The sequence below is a fragment of the Labeo rohita genome, chromosome 3 (assembly GCF_022985175.1).
Source record: "Labeo rohita strain BAU-BD-2019 chromosome 3, IGBB_LRoh.1.0, whole genome shotgun sequence".
NCBI lineage: Eukaryota > Metazoa > Chordata > Actinopteri > Cypriniformes > Cyprinidae > Labeo > Labeo rohita.
This window is the reverse complement of record NC_066871.1, coordinates 49,074,333-49,097,660: the sequence shown is the minus strand read 5'-3', so window position 1 is coordinate 49,097,660 and position 23,328 is coordinate 49,074,333. Positions and strand designations below refer to the sequence as shown.

The following is a 23,328-nucleotide window of genomic DNA, read 5'->3' as shown; positions in this document are numbered from 1 at the left end:
AGAGAACTGTGAAACAAAACCCATTCAAAAATGTGGGGGAGATTCACAAAGAGTGGACTGCAGCTGGAGTCAGGGCTTCAAGAACCACTACACACAGACGTATGCAAGACATGGGTTTCAGCTGTCGCATTCCTTGTGTCAAGCCACTCTTGAACAACAGACAGTGTCAGAAGCGTCTCGTCTGGGCTAAAGACAAAAAGGACTGGACTGCTGCTGAGTGGTCCAAAGTTATGTTCTCTGATGAAAGCAAATTTTGCATTTCCTTTGGAAATCAGGGTCCCAGAGTCTGGAGGAAGAGAGGAGAGGCACAGAATCCACGTTGCATGGTATCCCTGTTCTTCATTGGCCAGCAAACTCGACTGACCTTAACCCCATAGAAAATCTATGGGGTATTGTGAAGAGGAAGATGCGATATGCCAGACCCAACAATGCAGAAGAACTGAGGTGCCACAGACTGATTGACCCCATGCCACGCCGCATTGCTGCAGTAATTCAGACAAAAGGAGCCCCAACTAAGTATTGAGTGCTGTACATGCTCATACTTTTCATGTTCATACTTTTCAGTTGGCCAAGATTTCTAAAAATCCTTTCTTTGTATTGGTCTTAAGTAATATTCTAATTTTCTGAGATACTGAATTTGGGCTTTTAGTTGTCAGTTATAATCATCAAAATGAAAAGAAATAAACACTTGAAATATATCAGTCTGTGTGGAATGAATGTGTACATTATACAAGTTACACTTTTTGAATGGAATTAGTGAAATAAATCAACTTTCTGAAGATATTCTAATTATATGACCAGCACCTGTACATTTTGGATTTTACTTTATGAACGTTACTAACTATAAGTAATATCTCAGTTTCTAGTAAGGATCAGGTGACAGGAGAGATCTGCGTGAGGGCGACATGTTTCAGGTCGATGAGGAAGTCAGAGAAGCCGCATAGTTTGAGAGTAGGAGGACACAATCAAGACTTCAGCTAAGCAAAGTTAAAGTTTTAAATAGAGATGCGATTGACCTGCGATTGACCTGTGTTACAGACGTTGCTTGTGCAGCCTGCGTTGCCACAGCAGAACTGTTTTGTGTCTCTGAGCAACACAGCGGTGTTTCGTTACTGAATGAATCCACGTTTTTTAACGAATCAAGTGAGTCAGTGATTCAGTAATCCATTCATGAAGGCAGTTGCTTGCCTCGTTTCTGAATGAATCAGCTGTTTGAACGAATCTGTTGAACTCACTTATTCAAACAGCCATTTGTTGCCACCTACTGGTTTGGTTTCAGTTTATTTTTATTTCATTGCCTACAGGTGAAAAGTTTACATTCCTGCAGTGCATATACATGTTTATATTATTTATTACGAAAATAAATCTAAAATGATCAATCTCCAATAAATGTTATCTTGTCTTTAATCCTTTGCCCAAGCTTTCACTAATGCGCCATTCTGGTAATTACTATAATGTAAAACTATATAATACTACATGTAATACTTAAATTATAAATCGCTGTCAAATTAATCTTATGAAAGAGTTTTGCCTCTAGTATACTTCGCTATAGAATACGCTATGCAGAAGTAAATAGGCTGACCAAGATTCTACCGGAAATACGTCAGCAGCGTTTGTGCATAGAGTCTATTAAGTTTAGAATACAATGAATTTAGGCCCAGATTATGCAGAGCTGTAATAGCTGCTAATGGTGGATATTTGCAAAATTACCACAAATTAAAAAAGATTCATGCCAATATTGGCATTTCCAAACTTTTGGTGGGCAGTGTATATATTTTCATCCATGCTTTCTTTGGGGCATGTTAGTTTTGATCACATTATCTTTGCCTGATTCACTCTAACATGCTACAGTTATGCTCTATATTAATAGATGATGCTGCATAAACAAACTCATGTGACAGCAGTGTCAGATGTCAGCGCATTTAGAAATAAAACTGTATTTGCAAATGTGACTCAGAACATGCATTTCAGGAAAAATAAAGCATGTTCAAACTAACTCATTCCCAGACTCAGTATATTTACACTAAACTCATGTAAAAAAAAAAAAAGCATGTAGAAATGTGTTTACCTGTGAGAAGTGAAGAGAGAATGATCAGTCCCAGCAGACACAAATGACACTTATCAGCCATTTTCCCTTTCTGTCAGTCTTTCCAGATCCTCAGCAGATTCTCCAGTTGAGATGTTGAGACGGACACAGAATTTGACCTGCTAAAAGAAAGAAGAGAAACTACCAACAGAATTTATTCCCATCAATCTATTGTGGTCAAACTAGGTAAGTTCTCACAAGTTTCAACTCAACAGTGAGAACACAGCTTCACAATACCACAGGAAACATGTAATGTCACACTTAGTGCAAAAAAACATTTCCACCCTGAGCCACTTTGCTTGATTAAAACTGGACAAATGATTCCACAAAGAATTTAATACAATTCACAGACTACCAAAGGGAAGCAAAACTTGTCTAGGAAAAATACAATCTTGCATACATTGGCTTAAAGGATGGGTACCCAAACTCAGCCCAGGAGGATCGGTACCTTGCAGAGTTTAGCTCCAACTTGCCTCAACACACCTGCTGGGAAGTTTCTAGCATGTCTAATGAGAGGTTGATTAGCTTACCTCTAATAAGAGGTTGCAGGACTGAGTTTGGGCAACGCTGCCTTAAACAGAGTTTAGAAAGAAGCAATGCAGACTTGCTTTGTCTGCACTGAAATGCTTGGTAAACAAAAACAAACAAACAAACTAAATACATATATACATATATATTTATTTTATTTTTTTGTTTTTGTTTACCAAGCATTTCAGTGCAGACAAAACAAGTCTGTATTGCTTCTTGGCAGTTAAACCTCATCAGTGAGCTCACCACTCTGAAAATACTATAGTGACGTGACATGTGGCCAAGTATGCTAACCCATAGTCTGAATTTGTGCTCTGACTTTATCCCATTACACACACACAACAGCAGTGGCGGCTACTGGTCTGTCAAATAGGGGAAGCTCATTTTCGGCCTACATCATAAAATTGTCTATTTATTTATTCACAAGAATGTGCCTTATTGTCATAAGTAAGTCACAATGCAAACAATCGTAAAAAAAAAGCTTTAGTTTTATTATGCAAAATATGATGCATTTTTTCTTTTAGTCAGATGCTACTATATAGTATAAATATTTTGCAATTTAAATAAGGTTATTATGGAGATTTATTTATTTATTTATTTATTTATAAAGTATTTTAATAGAAATATAAGGTTTCATTATGTTATGTTAAAATTTTTCAAGATTACTATTTATATATATATATATATATATATATATATATATATATATATATATATATATATATATATATATTTATATTTATATTTATATTAATTTATAGTCATCCTCCATGTTAATATTTAATGTAGTAATCTATATATATATATTGATTACTACATTAAATATTAACATGAATGAATGAATGAACGATCTAAAAAAAAAAACATTAAACTCTGTAAAAGTGAAACAAGGAATGTGGTGTATAATTGTGTGAAATGTATGATGAAAATCAAGCAATTTCGCCAAGCAAATATAAAGAAATAGGTTGCAGCAGTTTTTATTTCGACTGAACTTGAGAAATCCGCGATGGGACTGAGCGCGAATAGCTTCAGCGATTCCTTATAGTACAAAATCGCTGTCAGTCAAAAGGAGATGCAATCTTTCGACAGACCCTCCAATCATCACGCAGAAGCTCGGCGTCCAGGCCAGCCCACTCCTCATTTGCTCCTCATTCACCCCCAGAGACGCTGAGCGTCCGTGGGCGGGACATAATCGCAGCGTTTATCCAATGACCGTCTAGTTTCAAAGCACTGAAAAAAAAACGTTCAAAGCAGCCGCATTGAAGTCAATGGACGCTGGGCTTCAACGGGGAAATGCACTGTGATGCTACGGGAATGTATGAGAAGAAAATCAAGTCAGCCGACCTGCTATATCTAACTGATTCTGAACGAACTCGTCTTTGAGATGAACGTTTTCTAACGCATTTTTAGTCAATAAAATGTTAGTACAATAGTACATAATTTGACTATTAATTTTGTGACATTATAGGGGAAGCTGAGCTTCCCTTGCAGTCTTAAAGAAATCGCCACTGCACAACAGTGAGTAGTGAACAAACACATGCACACACACATTGTGAACACACACTGAGAGGAGTGAGCAGCCATTTTCTGCGCCCAGGGAGCAGTTAGGGGTTCGGTGCTCAAGGGTCTCACCTGTACATTCCACCATTTAAATATTTTTTACTTTGACAAATGCATAACTTACACTGATACACAATTACTTACAAATTTGACCCAATAAATATTTTACAGCTTGGCATAACTAGAATTTTTTTTTTTTTTCCACTCATATATCCAGGTTGGTTAATGGAATCAATCATTTTATGTCCACCTGAGGCCCTCTAGTGGGCCCAGGACCCCTGGTTGAAAACCACTGTGTTAACAATACTGGTCACTGTTCCAGAGTTTTTCACACCTAAGACTGACAAAATCATGCCTGCAGTCAGTGCTTTAAGGGATGGGGACTCACCAAACAAGCCACTGTTCATTCTCTGGGATTTCAATGCTAGAGTGGGCAATGACCACAACTCCTGACCAACTTGTTTGCGTCAGTTCGGTCTTGTCAAGATAAACAAGGATGCAATGGCTATGCTTAATCAAGTTCTGCTGCCACCAAGATCTGGACATCAACAACACAACAACTTTTTTTTTTTTTTATACCAAGTCACAGCACAGAGATTCCTGGAGACATCCAGTTAGATCACCTGACTGTGATACAGATCACTCTCTGGTCTGAAGTAAGATCAAGCTGCTGCCATGGAGACTGCCTCAAACCAAATAGGAAGGCAGTCCTTGTACTGACACCAGCAAAACACACAACCAGGACAGAGTAGAAACGTTTACATGAGTGCTGGAGGAAATCCTTCCAAACAAATTAAATGGCGGCACCAGTGAGAGCAGTCAACACATCATGGATGCTGTGTGTGATACTGTTATTTCCATCTTTGGCAAGTCTGCAGGCCGGTTTGAAGCCAATGCCAAGGTGATGATGCCAGTTATTGAAGGGAAGAGACAGCATACTTTTTGTAAGACCTGGCCAAAGCAACAAAACTTGGTGGCTCACCTATGTGCCAGTGATTATCAGCTACAGCTTTGCTCCCAGATACAGTGTGCCACAGATTCTTGAAACATCAAGGGGATATACAACAACATCTAGCAGACATTGGGCCCTATACAAAAGAAGACTGCACACCTCAGTCCATCATAGGAAAGATAATACAAAACAGGGCTTAGCAGATTAGAAGATAGGTGGAGCACTACTCCGAGTTATACGCCTAGGAAAATATGGCCCCCAGAGGAAATCCTGCCTGTGCTGGCTGAGCTGGATAAGGAAACCCATCCTAGAGGAATTGAATGTAAGCACCTGGCAAGAATGGCATCTCTGCAGAAGTCCTGAAGTGCTGTAAAGCTACAGTGCTCAGTCAGCAGCATGAAATACTTTGCCTTTATTGAAAGGAAGATGCTGTGCCACAGGCAAACATTGTCACTCTCTATAAAGACAAGGGCATCAGAAGTGATTGTAACAAATATCACACATATCTGTCCTAAGTGTAGTTGGGAAACTATTCACTTGAGTTATCCTTATGCACCTCCAGGCTCTCGCTGAGAGAGTTTATCCAGAATCACAGTGTGGGCTCTGAATCAACAGATCCACTGCCGGCATGATCTTCTCACTCCAACAGTTACAGAAAAAGTTCAGGGAGCAGCAGCAGCAGCCCTTTTGTGACCTTTACTGATCTCATCAAGGCCTTTGATCCGGTTAGCAGAGATGGCCCCTTCAAGATTTTGACCAAGACTCCTTGTCCACTAACTGTCATTAGCATCAACAAGTCCTTCCATTATGACATGAAGGAAACTGTTGTCTTTGATGGCTTAACCTTAGAGGTCTTTGACATACGAAGGGAGTGAAATAGGGCTGTGTTTAGTTTTCACAATTTTCAGCTTCTTTTTTGTTGTCTTGCTGAAGTACACCTTTGGGTCTGCTCCTGAAGTGATCTAACATCATATTAGATCTGATGGAAAGCTTTTTCAATCTTTCTAGAATAAGAACAAAGATCAGAGTCTGAATTACGTGTTTCATTGACCTCCTGTGTGCTGATGATGCAACTCACCATACATTCTGCTGAGGATCTGCAACAGCTGGTGAATCACTTCAGCAAGGCATGCCATAAGTTTGGGCTCACCATCAGCCTAAAAAGATGCAAGTCATAGGATAGCATGTAAATCCTCCACCTAGCATCTCCATCTCTGACTACAAACTTGAGGTCATACATGACTTTGTGTACCTGGGATCCTCTATCTCTTACCCCTTTTCCATCAAGGCAGTTTAAGTGCTGGTTTAGAACCAGAGCCTAGCCCAGTTTCTTGTCCTATGGCACCCAAAGCACCAGCTCTGAATCAGGAAAAGTGGTTTGTAAGTAGCACCAAAACATTGCTGGTCTAGAAGTAAGAGCCGCTTATGTCAGGGGCTGGGATGGGGTTACTGTGACCAACAAGACAAACAGAAACTTTTGACCAGGATTTGTTTTGAAATAGGAGCTAAACACAAACAAGTTCAATTCACTGTGTTTGGGTGCTGATATAGGTTCCACAAAGCCATTGTTGATATTAGGATTGTTCAGGATGTGTCGGCGCTGCATGGACTGGTTGGCATGTGATGTTGAAGTACTGTGAGAGCAATTCAAAAGTTTTGCACCTCGAGCAAGCCTGATGTGTTTGTGTTTGATGTTGCCACACTAGCGTTTCTGGGAAAGATGAGATATAGTGGACTTCAATGGTGCTCCCAAGTTTGAATTTTCAAAATGCAGTTTAAATGCAGTTTCAAAGGGCTCTAAACAATCCCAGCTGAGGAAGAAAGATCTTATCTACCAAAACGATTGGTCATTTTCAAAACAAATTGACACTTTTTAACTTCAAATGCTCATCTGGTTTCATCTCTGTGATGCACATGCAAAGTTTGTGTAATCCGGGTCAATACAGTTAGGGTAAGTCAAAAAACTCCCATCTCGTTTTCTTCTTCATCTTCAAAATCGTCAACAGTGGGGGAAATGTGTGTGGTGTCGAAGTACTGTGAAAACAATTCAAAAGCTTAGCATCTTCATCAAGCCTGGTGTTTTTGTTGCTGGGAAAGATGAGACGTATTCAGTGTCATAAGACTTGGCTCTGAGGTGACTCGCTCCTTAAAAGGCTCGCCAGTCGAACCAACTTCGAACCCAGTTCCTGCTGGTGGAAAAGGGCCTTCTGACTCTCTCTCTTTACACTGAGCAGGTGAATTGGGAGGCTATTACACATGTCTAAATCAACAAAAACAGTACAGACCAGTGGTGTACAATCGTGCTCCTGGAGGGCCCCTGTCCTGTAGAGTTTAGCTCCAACCCCAATTAAACACACCTGAACCAGCTAGTCAAGGTCCTAATTAGCATTCTTGAAACTTCCAAGTAGGTGTGTTAAGAAAAGTTGCAGCTAAACTCTGCAGGACAGTGGCCCTCCAGGACCGAGTTTGGACAACCCTGGTGTAGTTTAATGACAAGTATACCAAGATTCAGGTCTACAAGGATGGTATGGTGAGCGTGCTTCTCTACAGCAGCGTGTCATGGACCCCACAATGCTCGGCAAGAAGCCCAGAGTACTGAATTAAGCTCCTCTTTTATTTCTTTTTCACACCTGAATGGTTAAAAATACACAAATACAGGTGCATCTCAGAAAATTAGAATATCATGAAAAAGTTATTTTTTTTATTGTAACTTAAAAAAAAAAAACTTTCATATATTCCAGATTTATTACATGTAAAGTAAAATATTTCATTAGTTTTTTTTTTTTGTTTTTTTTTTTGTTTGTTTTAATTTTGATGTTTAGAACATACAGCTCATGAAAGTCAAAAATCCAGTATCTCAAAATATTAGAATATTTATTTGAGTTTCATTAAATGACAATCCCTACAGTATAAATTCTGGGTATCTCTTGTTCTTTGAAACCACACTAATGGAGAAGACTGCTGACTTGGCAATGGTCCAGAAGACAATCACTGACACCCTCCACAAAGAAAGTAAGTCACAGTAGGTCATTACTGAAAGGGGTGGCTGTTCACAGAGTGCTGTATCAAAGCAACTGCAAAGTTGACTGGAAGGAAGACATTGGGTAGGCAAAGGTGCACAAGCAACATTAATGACCACAAGCTTGAGAATACTGTCAAGCAAAGCCGATTCACTTGGGAAAGCTTCGCAAGAAGTAGAATGAAGCCAGAGTTAGCAAGTCACCACACTCAGACATCTTCAGAAAAGGGCTACTAAGCAACTTCTGAAACAGAAACAACATCAGAAGCATCTTACCTGGGCTAAGGAGAAAAAGACCTGGACTGTTCCTCAGTGGTCCAAAGTCCTCTTTTCAGATAAAAGTAAATTTTACATTTCATGTTGAAATCATGGTCCCAGAGTCTGGAGGAAGACTGCAGAGGCACAGAATCCAAGCTGCTTGAAGTCCAATGTGAAGTTTCTGAAGTCAGTGATGAGTTGGAGTGTCGCGACATCTGCTAGTGTTGGTCCACTGTGTTTTATCAAGTGCAAAGTCAGCAGCCATCTACCAAGGAATTTTGGAACACTTTATGCTTCCATCTACTAACAAGCTTTATGGAGATGCTGATTTCCTTTTCCAGCAGGACTTTACCACTTGCCCACAGTGCAAAAACCACTTTTGAGTTGTTTGCTGACCATGATATTACTTTGCTTTATTGGCCAGCCAACATGCCTGACCTGAAACCCACTGAGAATCTATGGGATATTTTCAAGAGAAAGATGAGAAACAGTCGATCCAACAATATACAGACAATCTGAAGGTTCAATAGTGTCTCAGCAGTGTCACAGGCTGATCACTTCCATGCTACACTTCACTGATGCTATAATGTATGCTAGGAGCAAGTCATTTGATGTAATATGTGCTGCCAACCAAGTACTGAGTGCATAAATAAACATACTTTAAAAAACTTTAACTTTTTTTTTTTGCAAATCCAATTTTTGATTGATCTTAGGAAATATTCTAATATTTTGAGATACTGGATTTTTGACTTTCATGAACTGTAAGCTCTAATAATCAAAATAAAAAAATAAAAAAAATAAAACAACTTTAGAAATATTTTATTTCACATGTAATGAATCAAGAATATATGAAACTTTCAGTTTTTAAAATAAGTAACAACAACAACAACAACAAAAAAACTTTTTCATGATCCTAATTTTTTGAGATTTTTTTTAGACCTGTATGTCAGTTTTGGTGAGTTTTCAAGTTACAGTCGATTATGTGATTGTAAACAGTTGGGAGAATATCAGATGTGTATCAGTGCACTGGATCCATCTATTAGTCTTCAAGTCACAGCAGTCTAATATATCTCCCACTGTCCATCTCTAATCAAATAACAAAAGCAAAGAGAAAATCACTTAATTCTCTTGACTGAATAGCTTTTTAAAGGATTAATTTAATTTATACAATGTCTGCTTTGAAAGAATGGAAATTGTGTGCATGCTGTTATAAAGAATATATCATTAAGTGAAAAGATCATGTTCTTGGTTCTCTGAGAAATTATTTTATTTAATTTCAAGCGAAATAAAGATATTGTGTTTATAGTTTTCTTCAGAAGTAAATCATTTTTACTTCTTTCATTTTAATTTGAGAAATGCGTAATGCATTACAATTGAACTAAACCCAATAGATTTTAGTTGACTAAATTTACTGTAGATGTAGTGAACTAATATCTTATATGTATGACTATAAGTAGACTAAAACGATTCAGATGACTAAAACAAATGGCATTTCAGTCAGAAGGCTTTGACTAAAACAATCAAAAATTGCTGTTTTAATTAACACTGCATACTTCAATTACATTAATTATATTAAAATCAATCCAATGTATATAACAGTGAAAAAATTATTTAGGAGTGAAACGCCCCCTAATGCTGACTGACTACAAGTGCATTGTAGGACTCGGTCTGATTCACATTCAACAGCTTTCTCAAAAATGTACGTGACTCTCAAGGCTTCCTTTACACATGTGAATTAGCATATGCTCATTAAGACTTCTTTTCTGTATGAAACTCTTTCCACACTGAGAGCAGCTGAAAGGTTTTATTCCAGTGTGGATTTTCATGTGATTCCAAAGGCTTCCTTTATGACTGAAAGGTTTTTCCCAGTATTTTCCCGGTATGAATTAACATACGATTTTTAAGGCTTCCTTTGCGTGTGAAAGTATTCCCACAGTCAGAGCAGCTGAAAGGCCTTTTTCCAGTATGAACAATCATCGTGTGTTCATCAAGGCTTCTTTTCTGTTTGAAAGTGTTTCCACACTCAGAGCAGGTGAAAGGATTTATTCTATTATGAATTTTTATGTGAGTCTTAAGGTATTTTTAAAAGTGAATTTGTTACCACACTGAGAGCAGCTGAAAGGCCTTTTGGCTTCTTTTCTTTGAATGTTGCTTTTTGAGCAGCTCTTTTCAGCAACTGTTTTGAAGCAACTCACTGATTTTTCTCCAGTGGTGACACCTCAAGCTTTCTGATCCTGATGATTCTCTTCCACTTCATTCAGATCTTGCTCTTCTTTCACTTTCATCAGGCCTAAAAGGAAAACATTAAAGTATTGATTGATCAATTGGGACATTTAGAAAACAAAGGAACTTAGGGTGCGTTCAACACGACAGCAAGTTTCATGTACAGACGGCAGCATTGTCTAAACTTTCCATGTTGTTACAGATCCATGAAAACTATAAAAATTCTGTATTATGCTGAAAGGCCAGTAAATGGCAATGCCACTTTGTAAAGAAACACCATGCGCCTATAGACTGAACACATAATACACGTGCATGATGTCACAGTTTGCACAAATTTGTGTTCTTGTAGCTTGTAAACTTTGGAAAAATGAACAGCCAAAATGCATACAGAGTTCTACCCAGGTGGAACTTATGATCATTAATGAGGCATTTGTGCATCACCATTTTCAACTAAAATCAGGAAAACGTATGCATTTTGGCCATGCATTTACACAACATCAGCATTTTTGGAAGCCTTAAAGAGACAGTTCACCCACAAAATTGTCATCATTTACTCACCCTCAAGTTGTTCCAAACCTGTATGAATTTCACTCTTCTGCTGAACAAACAAGATATTTTGAAGAATATTTGTATCTACGTGGTTTCCTGGCAGCATTCACTTCCATAGGTTTTTGTTTGTTCTACTGTGGAAGTCGATGGTGCCAAAAACTGTTTGGTTACAAATATTTTTCAAAATATCTTCCTTTGAGTTTAACAGAACAAATAAATGTATACAGGTTTGGAACAAATCAAGGGTGAGTAAATGACGATTTATATTACATGACATTTTTCCTGAACTATCCCTTTAAAGTTTTGAAAACAGGGATCAAAGTGCACATTATTGAAAAGGATACCAGCTGTAAACTACAAAAACGCAATTTTGTGAATGCAGCAACATCCCATGCATGTGTATTACTTGTTCAGTCTATAGCCACATATTGTTTTTTTCACAAAGTGAAGATTCATGGATCTGTGTGAACTGTATCGTTTTGACATCTGTATGTGTAATTTTCAAAATGTACAAAAACTTCCAGTTCCAGTTTTTACCCTTAGATGCATTTTGAAGTCATTTAGTTTCTTCTTGTTTATTTAATCATGTAACTACATCCACTGAATCTGATGAGCTGTCTACATGACAACGTCACATGTAATACTTTTAATACCATTTTCACTAAATCACCCTGTCATGTAGATACATGAATTAACAACCTTACCAAATCTAATTATGACATTACCATCTGTTCCAACAGTTTTTTTTTTTTTTGTGCCAGGGTAATATTACACAAAGTACAGTGTCATAAATGTCCATTCATTATTTTAGTTGGAGAACAGCAAGAAAACAGTTAAACCTTTTCCCACAAAATGTTTAGAATTACACAAATGTAAAACAATGACAAAGTAAATTGCTTTGAGTTCAACAGTTTTACAATTCTAAAAAAACAATGAGTGAAAATAAAATATAAATCTTCTCATTGTCAGTTCCATTGCATTTTTAAAAACATTTGAAAGGTGGATTTAAGACATTTTAATGATAATTAAGCCCTTATTCTTTATATTAAGGAATGTAAAACTTTTTTAAGGATCTGCAGGCATCATATTAAAACATTGTAAACCTAATTGTACCACAACAGTCATTATGAATGAAGAATAAAAAACAACCTCCTGTTTCCTCCTGTTTTGTTCTCCAGGATCCTGGTTCTGTGTTCTCCTCACTCTCCTCTTTAACAAACACCATCTTCACAGCAGCAGATCTCAGCTCAGGTGATTCTCCTCCAGATATTCCTGCTTGCTTCAAAACTTAGTCACGACTATAAGGATGAGAATATTGCAGGTATTTATTGACCTGATCATAAAACCTGTATATTTGTATTTTTCTATTTACAGTACATATCTAATAATTTGTATTAAGCCAGAATCACAGCAAAACAACAGAAATCACAACTAATCTTCTTCCTCTGAGGTTACGGTGGTTGTCAAACAACCACGTGTCTTAGCGCCACTCGCTGGACTGGAGTGTGAAGTGTCAAATAGTGATGAAGGCTCATGAAGCACTGACACTTTCCCTCTGACTTAGTGTATCCTAAATGGTGCCATCTGTGCCTGTGAAAGAAGCTCCATCAGACTTATCCACCAACCACCTACCTATGAATATGATGATATGGTAATTTTTTTATCCTGAAATAATTGTATTCTTCATATTACTCGTGTAAAACTTGTGTAGTGATGGGTACTCACATCCTAGATGGCGTTATGATTCTTTGACCACTGACCACATGTGACTTAATGTGCATTTATGAGTAGGCCTACATCACATAAGAAAGATTGGTGGGATTTCTAACTTGTAGAACCTCTTACTGTATTAGTATGAAGACTCTGAACGTTGAGTATTTCTTTCCTTGCAGGCTGAAGGCAGAGAACATGGTTGTATCTGTTGCTGCATCAAAAGCTGGAGATTCAAGTTGTGGACTGTCTGTTTCTGTTAGTGTCTCGCTGGATGTGTCAGAGACTCAGAACGGTGTATCTGCTATTATCTTACCCTTGCAGGCCGGAGACTCAGAACACTGGTGATCTGTTTCTGTCTCTCTCCTTAAAGGACTGACACTCAGTCCCAGTGTATCTGTTATTGTCCCTTCCCTTACGGGACTCAGAACTTTGTATTTGTTACAGTCCTTTCTTTGACCGAGGTCCAGAACGAGTGTATCTGCTGTTGTCTCTCTGGATGTACCAGAGACTCAGAACTTTGTATCTGTTATTGCCTCTTCCCTTACAGGACCCTTACAGATTAGTTGATCTGTTAGTGTCCCTTCCTTCACAAGACTAAGAACAAGAAGTGTCTTTTCGATGAGTACCTTTATCCCTTTCTGACGAGGAGGAGATTGCAATTTGGCACTAATCCATTTTGGTACTATAAGCTGTTTTCATTAGAGCAGGAGATATGGTGTGGCCCACATCACTTAGAAGTGTCACTACAGTTTTACCGTTGTATTTCTCATTTTCCAAACCACAACCAGAATACATTTGGTAGTGTTACGAAAGCATTAAGTCCAAACATGATAGGAAAAGACTGAACTGTCATGCATGCATTCATTGTCCATTAACAGCTGAGTTTGTGTAAGATGTTGCACTACAATTGCTGCCACTGAAAACTTTTTTTTTTTTTCTCTGAATAAGTGTAATATGTGTGTTGTAGTGTGCATCAGTTTTAAGGTTTGAAAACAGTTACTGATTTAAATGGATCTCTGTGCTCTCTCTACATTTTCCCCACTGTTGCTGCATCTGGAGATCCTAAGGAATTTTTATGGCGGTCAAAGGTCAAACCTTAGCATTCAGTTTGAAAGTGGGTGAAGGGCAGCAACTCCATTTTGACCAATAGGAAGTCCTGTCTGTCCCAGTCTTGGTACCAGAGGTCATCTTCTAGGCCTCTAAGAGGTGTCTGGCTGTTGTCCTAGCATCTTTATCTGATGGCGTTGGACAGTTTGTTTATGTTAGTCCATAAACAAGACCCTTCTTTCTCGGCTTACAACCGCATCGTTTGAAGCCGTATTTAAACTGCATTTTGGAAGTTCAAAATCGGGGCACCATATCAGTCCATTATATGGAGAAAAATGCAGAAATATTTTCCTCAATAAAAAAAAAAAAAAAAAAAAAAAAAACACTTTCTTTACGACTAAAGAAAGAAAGACATGAACATCTTGGATGACAATGGGGGAGTACATTATATGTGAATCTTTGTTTTGGAAGTGGACTTCTCCTTTAATGAATTTCAATCATTCGTAAACAGGGCGCTCTTGCAAGCTCATTCACAATTAGCATAATCCCCGCCTATTGCGTAGCATAATCCTACACAAATTGCAGGAACACAGTGGAATATTGTGGTCTACTTTCTCAGGTTTGACTCCAGTATATTGCATAAATGCAAAAAAGACTAATAGGCCATATGCCTAACAATAAATATTCAATAACATGTGTCCACCAAGGAGTTTTTAGCTCTTCTGAAAATGACCAGCTGGTGGCACTTTGGTGACAGTGTTTTTACAGCTGAGATGCTTTAGTTGCTATGATTTAGAATAGGCTATGCATGGCGGCAATGCATTACTAGTATCTCATTTTAAAGAATTTTACTTAAAGGAGATCTCCACTTCCAAAGCAACAATTCACAAATAATTTACTCAACCCCCTTGTCATCCAAGATGTTCATGTCTTTCTGTTTTCAGTCATGAAGAAATGAGGAAATTTGAGGAAAGCATTTCAGGTTTTTTCTCTATATAATGGATTTCATTGGTGCCCCAATTTTGAACTTCCAAAATGTTGTTTAAATGCAGCTTCAAAGCATTCTAAATGATCCCAGACAAGGAAGAAGGGTCTTATCTAGCAAAACAATCAGTCATTTTTTTTTTGGAAAATAAAAATTTGTATACTTTTTAAGCACAAAAGCTTGTGTAGCTACATACTATTGAATCACATTGAAAGGTCATGCGGAACGTAGGCAGAACTACAGACCCAGTGTTTATAAAGTGAATGCACAAAGACTAAGAAAGTGCAGTGATGTCGGACACACACAGATGATGAACTTAAACGTGATTCGTAGTAGTGATGGGAAGTTTGGATCATTTTAACAAATCTGACCTTTGAGTCTTGTTTAGAAAAATGAACAAATCTTTTTGAGTCATTTCGTTCATTTTAGCAAAATATATTGATCACACTACTAACAAGACAAAACTATGATGTTAAAAGAAACAGAAAAGATTAATTCATTGTTTACCTGGGTCTTTAGTCTATGATTAGCTCACCTCACCTCTTATCTGACAAGTTTTCCGATTTGAGTCGTTCATTCATCACGTGACAGCCCCATAAGATGAACGAATGACTCGAAAAACCTGAAGACTCAAAACACGTGAACTAATTCCAGTACAGAACCTAATAGGATGTTGTGCATATGCGACTGAACGAATCACTTCCTAAGACGACTTGTTCTTCCCGAGCCATCACTAATTCGTAGCATTGTGGACACGCATCCCAGAGCCTGTGCTACATCAGCTTTTGTGCTTAAAAAGTATACAAATTTTTATTTTTGAAAAAAAATGACTGACTATTTCACTAGATAAGACCCTTCTTCCTCAGCTGGGATCGTTTAGAGCCTTTTGAAGCTGCATTTTGGAAGTTCAAAATCGGGGCACCTCAAAAACCATTTTTCTTTATGACAAAGGACAGAAAGACATGAACATCTTGGATGACAAGGGCTAAATTATTTGTAAATTGTTTTCTGGAAGTGGACTTCTCCTTTAAAGGGTCAAGGAAACCCCGCTGTTTCAGCACTGGTTAGTTCTCAGCATAGTTTTGAAAAAAAAAACGTTTGCACTTCGGAGCAGGGGGAATAAAGTGTCATTTCGGGTTCAGACAGTTTCATTTCGCTCCCATTGAGTTAACAACACAAATAAACGCACAGGCATTTGCACTCTGCATCGAAAACATATATATTCTTTCCATTAACATTTCTCTCAGTTATTGTTTGCAATCTCACAGTCTAAAGCGTCTGCCATAGCAAATCAACATGCACTGTCGTGAATAACTGATTAAGAGTAACAATAAAGACATTTACAATGTTACAAAAGATTTGTATTTCAGATAAATGCTGCTCTTCTGAACGTTCTATTTATTAAAGACACCTGAAAAAATCCTGCTCAGCTGTTTACTACTACTAAATGTTTTTAAGCAGCGAATCAGAATATTATAATGATTTCTGAAGCATCATGTGACTGGAGTAATGATGTTTAAAAAAAAAAAAAAAAAATTTGAATTCACAGGAATAAATTACATTTTAAAATATATCCAGATAGAAAACAGCTATTTACTACTTTAAAACTACTTTTTTTAGAAAAAATATTTCAAAATTGTACTGTTTTTGCTGTACTTTGGATAAAAATAAATGCAGACTTGGTGAGCAGAAGAGACTTCATTCACAAATACACACTGGCTCAGGTCTTGAGGAACTGATCATGTTTTCCTCACGTTTTTTGCCTGTTGTTCTAAGATTTTAAGCCAACAAACACCCAAACAATGCTGTAGTCAAAAAAAAAAACAGACATGACCTTTTATATGGTTTCATAAACAAACTATGTAACATGTATTTTACAAATTCAAACATGCAAAATACCTTGAAACCGTTCACTCACCTCGGAAGACACGATGCTGACTAGCGCGCTAGTGATGACGTCATCCAGAAAACAGCAGCTCGTTAAACCAGCGCCATAAATAAATACATACATAAATAAATAAATATTGTGAATTGCCACGTGTATGCAAGAGATGTATAAAGAACCAAACCTGCAGAAATTATAAACAAACAAATAAGTGATTTGATAAAGTCAATATAATTAATTTGCAATAAAAAAAAATAATCCTGATTTTCTTTTATTTATTTATTTATTTACTTTTTTCCCCCTTCATTTATTTTGAAGTCTCATGCGAAGTTGACAATATCATTAATTTATTTATGTACAAACTAGGTGCTTAATGGAAATAGCTGGTCACATTTACAAAATCAGGTGATTATGTTCGCCCATCTATGCAAATATCTCTTTATGTATAGAGACAAAAGAACAAAGAAGGTTAATCAGTTTATAAGATTGTGTAGATTTGCATTAATCAAATGTACATCACAAAAACCATTTCAGCTTTTGATTTTATTTCTCATCATACACAAAGCAACTTTAAGCAAATAGTGTTAAATCACATAATGTTAATCAATCAGCTTTATAAACAGTCAAATAAAAAACATAAAAAAAAAAATAAAAAAATCTCCCACTGGATGTTTTTTTCTGCTACATTCAGATTTGTTCATTTCACAGATGCTTTTATTGAAAGCAACTTATAAGGAACATTACAAGCAATCTGTTGTAAGAGCTAATTTCCATTATACTCCGATTTTTTCATACTCAAAGTTGCAAATTTCAAGCATAAGCTGGATTAGTGTACAAGCTGACATGTGACAGTTTCATGCCATTTCTGATTTCTTTCAGATCCAAAACTGTTTAGCTATCTGTCAGAAAATGCTTCACATGGTAATATGAACATATAAAATTATGCCAAGACATCTGTAAATATGTCGTATGATAATTAATGTAATGTAATGATTAGATGAATCAAGGTTAGAAGTTTACCATGTAGGTATATTATGATTTCTGTCATACTCATTCATGGTCACTAAAGGTACTTCTTTCTTTGTATTTAATATTAGATTCAAAGCATTCAGTGCAGTATAAAACATCCTTGAAAGCTGCATGCAAATGTTCACAGTATCCATTGATATGAAGATAAATCTTGCTGTAATTTGGCCTGTTATTATCAGGGAGTATTTCATTCTAATATTGTATTCACCACTATTTCCAGTGGTGCTGCAAATCCTTCCTCCCTGTAAAATAATTCAACAAAAGCATTTACTGAGCTCTCATGACTAAAGACTTTGTTCCAGATCAATGTGAATCATCTAAAAAACTCACCAGCTCTTCTTGCACAGATGATCTGAAGAAGAATCACAGTAGGAGCAACAAATGCTGCAAACTCAACAATAATCACAATCGCTGAAGGAAAGATGAGAGACACAGTCAAGAGAGAGAGAAAAAAACATACTCTGTGAAACTGTAAATGAAATCAAAGGTATAAAACAACAAACAATGCAGACATGTCGTACCTCTGAATACTGATCCAATAGTCCTACTGTCTTCAGTTTGTGCTGAATCTGTGATAATGGACATATAAACCAAACATCATCATCATCATCATACTTGAGCTTCACATCACAGAAATGATAAATGAACTTGTGCTGCTTAATAAGTCCATCATCTATTATTATTTTATTTCAATTTCAAGGTGTCAGGAGGAAACTGATGGTTGCCATTTACCAAAAATGTATCTTACAACATTTTAAAAGAATCTTTCTGTCCAATGTGATCTCTTTCTCATTTATAGATATTTGTGTGTAAAGTGTGAGACTTTGTGACAAGTTTGCATGAACACTGAAATGTAGAATATTTATGAATTGGCAGCATCTAAAACCGACAACCTTGTATGAAAACATTTTAAATTATAAATGTTTATCAATGCTTTGATGTTTCAATGTTGACCTCATGAATTAGCAGGTTGATGTTACTGTGGTCAGATTCAACTGTGATAAAACAAGTGTAAATGAGTGAAGTGAGAGACTGCTGATGTGTGTCAGTGATGATGAACCTTGTGCAGGAGCTGCTGCTGTAGTTTGTCTTGATGTCGTTTCAGAGTTTGATCTGCTGACTGGAATCTGTGATTTTATATCAGCCGGAGCTGCAAAATATGATAATTTAGATCATAATACTGTAGGACATCAACATCATATTTACATACTTGATCATTATATGACATTCAGTTTGTGTTGTGTGTCATAAGTTTCATGATAACAGAGATGGAATGTAAACGCATCATTTATGTGATTAAAAGAGCACGAAAATCTGACTAAATCTAATATGACAACTTGCAGTGTTACATATCATCAAGGATGAAAAAGAACCCAACACTGCATACAACAGGTAGATAAATGCAGTTATTATTGTATAGCTGGTGTTTCATATGTGTTCGGTTAATCAACGTACACTTACATCATTGATAGTTCCTATAGAACTAATTTAGACCCTACTCTGAAGTAGGAGCTAATTTAGTTCCCTCAAATGGAGTTACTACAACTAAACACATTCCTAGTTCCTGTGGTGTGAAAATGACAAAAAGCAGTAACTTCCAGCAACAGTTCTAGGAACTCTGGAAAGGTTCCTCTAGTGCAAAATTATTAGTAGGGGAGAAACAATGAATGTGGAAAAAAAAAAAAAGCCATTGCCAGTTTTCACAAATCAGACACTATGTGCAACAAGTATTTTTTTCATTGACACATACATTTTTTTTTTTTTTTTTTTTTTGAAACAGCTATTAAAACAAGAAAAACACATATTTTCTATTACAGGTTTAACACAAACCTTGGGAAAAAAAAAAAAAATCAAGTGGTTCCACAAGTAAATTGGACAAAATCTCTTGAAGTTCTCTCTTGTATGTTTGTTTTACCTGACAATGTTATGTTAAAATTAAATGTTTAGTTTTAGTTGAACTTAGTCAGTGTTTTTTGTCTATACAGCTTAGTTATACTTCCAGATTTTTAATAATACTTGTTCATGAGCCCCTTGTTTGTCCTGAACAAAAAAAAATAAAAAATAAAAAAATAAAAATTCCTTCAGCTCCCACAAATTCTTTGGTTTTCCAGCATTTTTGTGTATTTGAACCATTTTCCAACAATGACTATATGATTTTGAGATCCATCTTTTCTCATGGAGTACAACTGAGAGACTCATATGCAACTATTACAGAAGGTTCAAATGCTCACTGATGCTCCAGAAGGAAACACAATGCATTAAGAGCCGGGGGTGCAAACTAGTTTGAATTTGAAGATCAGGATAAACTTACTTAATTGTAATTAACATGGAATCTTCTATAGCTTCTGAATGGCAGTTCTAAAAAAAAAAAAAAAAAAAAAAAAAAAAAAAAAAAAATAGTGGTTCCCAACCACGTTCCTGGAGGCCCCCAACACTGCATGTTTTCCATGTCTCCTTAATCAAACCCACCTGATTCAGATCATCAGCTCATTAGTAGAGACTCTAACACCTGAAATGGGTGTGTCAGACAAAGGAGAGATCCAAAATGTGCAGTGTTGGGGGGCTTCCAGAAATGTGGTTGAGAACCACTGTTCTGGAGCATCAGCTACTGAGCTATCTGGCTAGTCATCATCTACAACCAAACCACTAACTCAACCCTTCGGCACAATGGAAACCACAAAAATTCAACATAACACAAACTCCTCAAAAGACCAGAAATAACCCGGTTTACCTCTTGAAGCCAACACAGAAGTGACTTAAACTGCAATTCATCGACTTCCTGCTAGAGACTGGCTGCAAAAGGGAGTCAATCCCATAGACTCCCCATGTTAAAATGCCCAACTTCACAGCAGAAAAAAATATGTTTACAGCCTGGTTTAAAAAGTGGTTTTGGTCCATATAGCTAATTTTGCCCTTCATGTCAACTCTGAGGGGGTGAATTTCTTTATAACTCATCTGTTTAATTTATATTAAGCCTTAAAGTTCTGCATAATTTAGGGCGTGGCCACTTGAGTGACAGGTGGACCGCTGCTGTCACCACCGTTGCGCTCGGCGGGCGTAGTTTCAGCAGCCAGCTCCACCCACGTCCCGCCTATTTGCCCATTTTTGATTATCCGGGAGTGACATGCAGTGACGCGATTCCAAGATGGCGACGGCCGACTCCCGCCCACTAAGAGCTTCAAAAATGCTCTTTGGAAACCTACGGGTGACGTCACAGACACTACGTCCATGTTTTTTACAGTCTATGGTATTTACCTTTACTCAAAAATGCAAAATATCACACTTAATTTTCATCACTTTATTTCCCTGAAACAACTCTTTCAATTTAAGTTGTGTGATTACATGCATTAACACAAACAAGAGATGATTCTGTAAAACTGTCTGTCACCAGTGAAAAGATACAATTTTTGCTGTCAAGTTGCGTCTGGTGTAGTCTCGAGGCGTTTTTCAACTTTTCATTATTGCTTCAATACAAAAGAAATGAGTGCACCCATTATTTGTTGCACAGTGTTGGTTATGTTCAAGTAAGCTAGATATGCACAGAGTTCAGTGTTTGCACTAAAAATGTACGCAGATTTTGGCAAGAAATTATTTGTGAATATAACTTACGAAAAGTAACCCACCAAATTGGCTAGTGATTTAACAGTGTTATTTGCCACAGCTGATATTTACCCACATTTGACGGGTGTTAAAGGAGAAGTCCACTTCCAAAACAAAGATTCACATATAATGTACCCTTGTCATCCAAGATGTTCATGTCTTTCTTTCTTCAGTTGTAAAGAAATTATGTTTCTTGAGGAAAACGAGCATATTTCTCCATATAGTAGACTTTTATGGTGCTCTGATTTTGAACTTCCAAAATGCAGTTTAAATGCAGCTTCAAACGATCCCAAATGCAGTTGTAAACAATCCCAGCTGAGGAAGAAGGGTCTTGTCTAGTGACACGATCGGTTATTTTTATTTAAAAAAAAAAAAAAAAAAAAAAAAAAAAAATTGTAGATACTTTTTAATGTCTCACACACACACACACACACACACGGAAGAGACGAGAGGTGAGTGACAAGCCAAACCAGCATTTATTAAACAGATGGATGAACACACAGAGGTTGAGACAAATGGTAAATGATATATCTTAGCTGACAGTCCTTGTGAGAATGTTAAGGTGATAGTCCAGTTTGGCAAGCCACGTTGGATCCAGAGAGCACCAAGAGAATTTGCATGAGGTCAGGAGCTGTCGTCAAAGGGTGCGAACAGTGGACCCGACAAGAGATGAATGGCTGAGAGTCCTTTATATAGGGTGTGGCTGATTGGGATCAGGTGCAAGTGATTAGAATTCAGGTGATGAGGAATAGGTGGGTGGTGCTCTAGGTGACGTGGCAGGTGAAGGTGGCTGTGGTGAATGCCTGACAGTCACACACTTGTCTTGTGTTACTCTGCCTGGACTGTTTTTGTTCCGGTTCATGACAGTTAGGGTATGTTGAAAAACTCCCATCTCATGTTCTCCCTCAACTTCAAAAAAATCATCCTATATCACTGTTTTACCTTTTTTGTTAAGGGTGTTTGATCTTCTTTGCATGTTCACTTTGCAAAGACTGGGTTGGTTCTTCTGCAGCAATGTAGGATGATTTTGAAATGATTTTTGAAGTTGAGGGAGAAAATACGATTGGAGTTTTTCGACATACCCTAACTGTCTTGAGCCAGAATACACAGAGTTCAGGGAGAGAAAGACAAGATGAGTGTTTGAGATTAAAAAGTATATAAATTATATTTTTTAAAATGAAAATAACCTATCGTTACGCTAGATAAGACCCTTCTTCCTTGGGATCATTTACAAGCGCATTTGGGATCGTTCAAAGCCACATTTAAACTGCATTTTGGAAGTTCAAATCGGGGCACCATGTCAGTCCATTATATGGAGAAAAATCCTGAAATGTTTAACTCAAAAAAAAAAAAAACAATTTCTTTACGACTAAAGAAAGAAAGACATGAACATTTTGGATGACAAGGTGGTGAGGATATTATAAGTCAATCTTTGTTTTGGAAGTGGACTTCTCCTTTAATTTCAAACCCTGCTAATAGTCCTTAGTGTTACTGACACTATGAGGATCTAAAATTATTAATGAGATTGCTTCCTCACCTGAACTCTTGACAGTATATGTGACTGAGGTCTTGACTTGATTTCTGTGAGTAACTTCACATCTCCACTCTCTGTTGTCATCTTCATTCAGGAGTGTTGTAGTCAGAGTGATGATACAGTGTCCTGGAGCTGATATCTGATATCTGGAGTCTGATATTGTCAGTTTAACACCAGCCTGATTCACCCAGAACAGCTGAATTCCCTCAGAACGGATCCAATCATCACAAGAGTCTCCAGTATATGAATATAAATACAACTGACAGTAGAGAGTCACAGAGCTGCCTGCACTGATCTCAGTCTGTGAGGATGATGAAGAGACTGAAACACAAAATAAACACAAATCACACACTCTTCAAT

General features: G+C 37.1%; 1 pseudogene; it reads right to left on the bottom strand.

The window, feature by feature from the left end:
• The window catches only part of LOC127161235 (uncharacterized), a 216,886-nt pseudogene that overhangs the window by 7,670 nt on the left and 185,888 nt on the right, over positions 1-23,328 (bottom strand).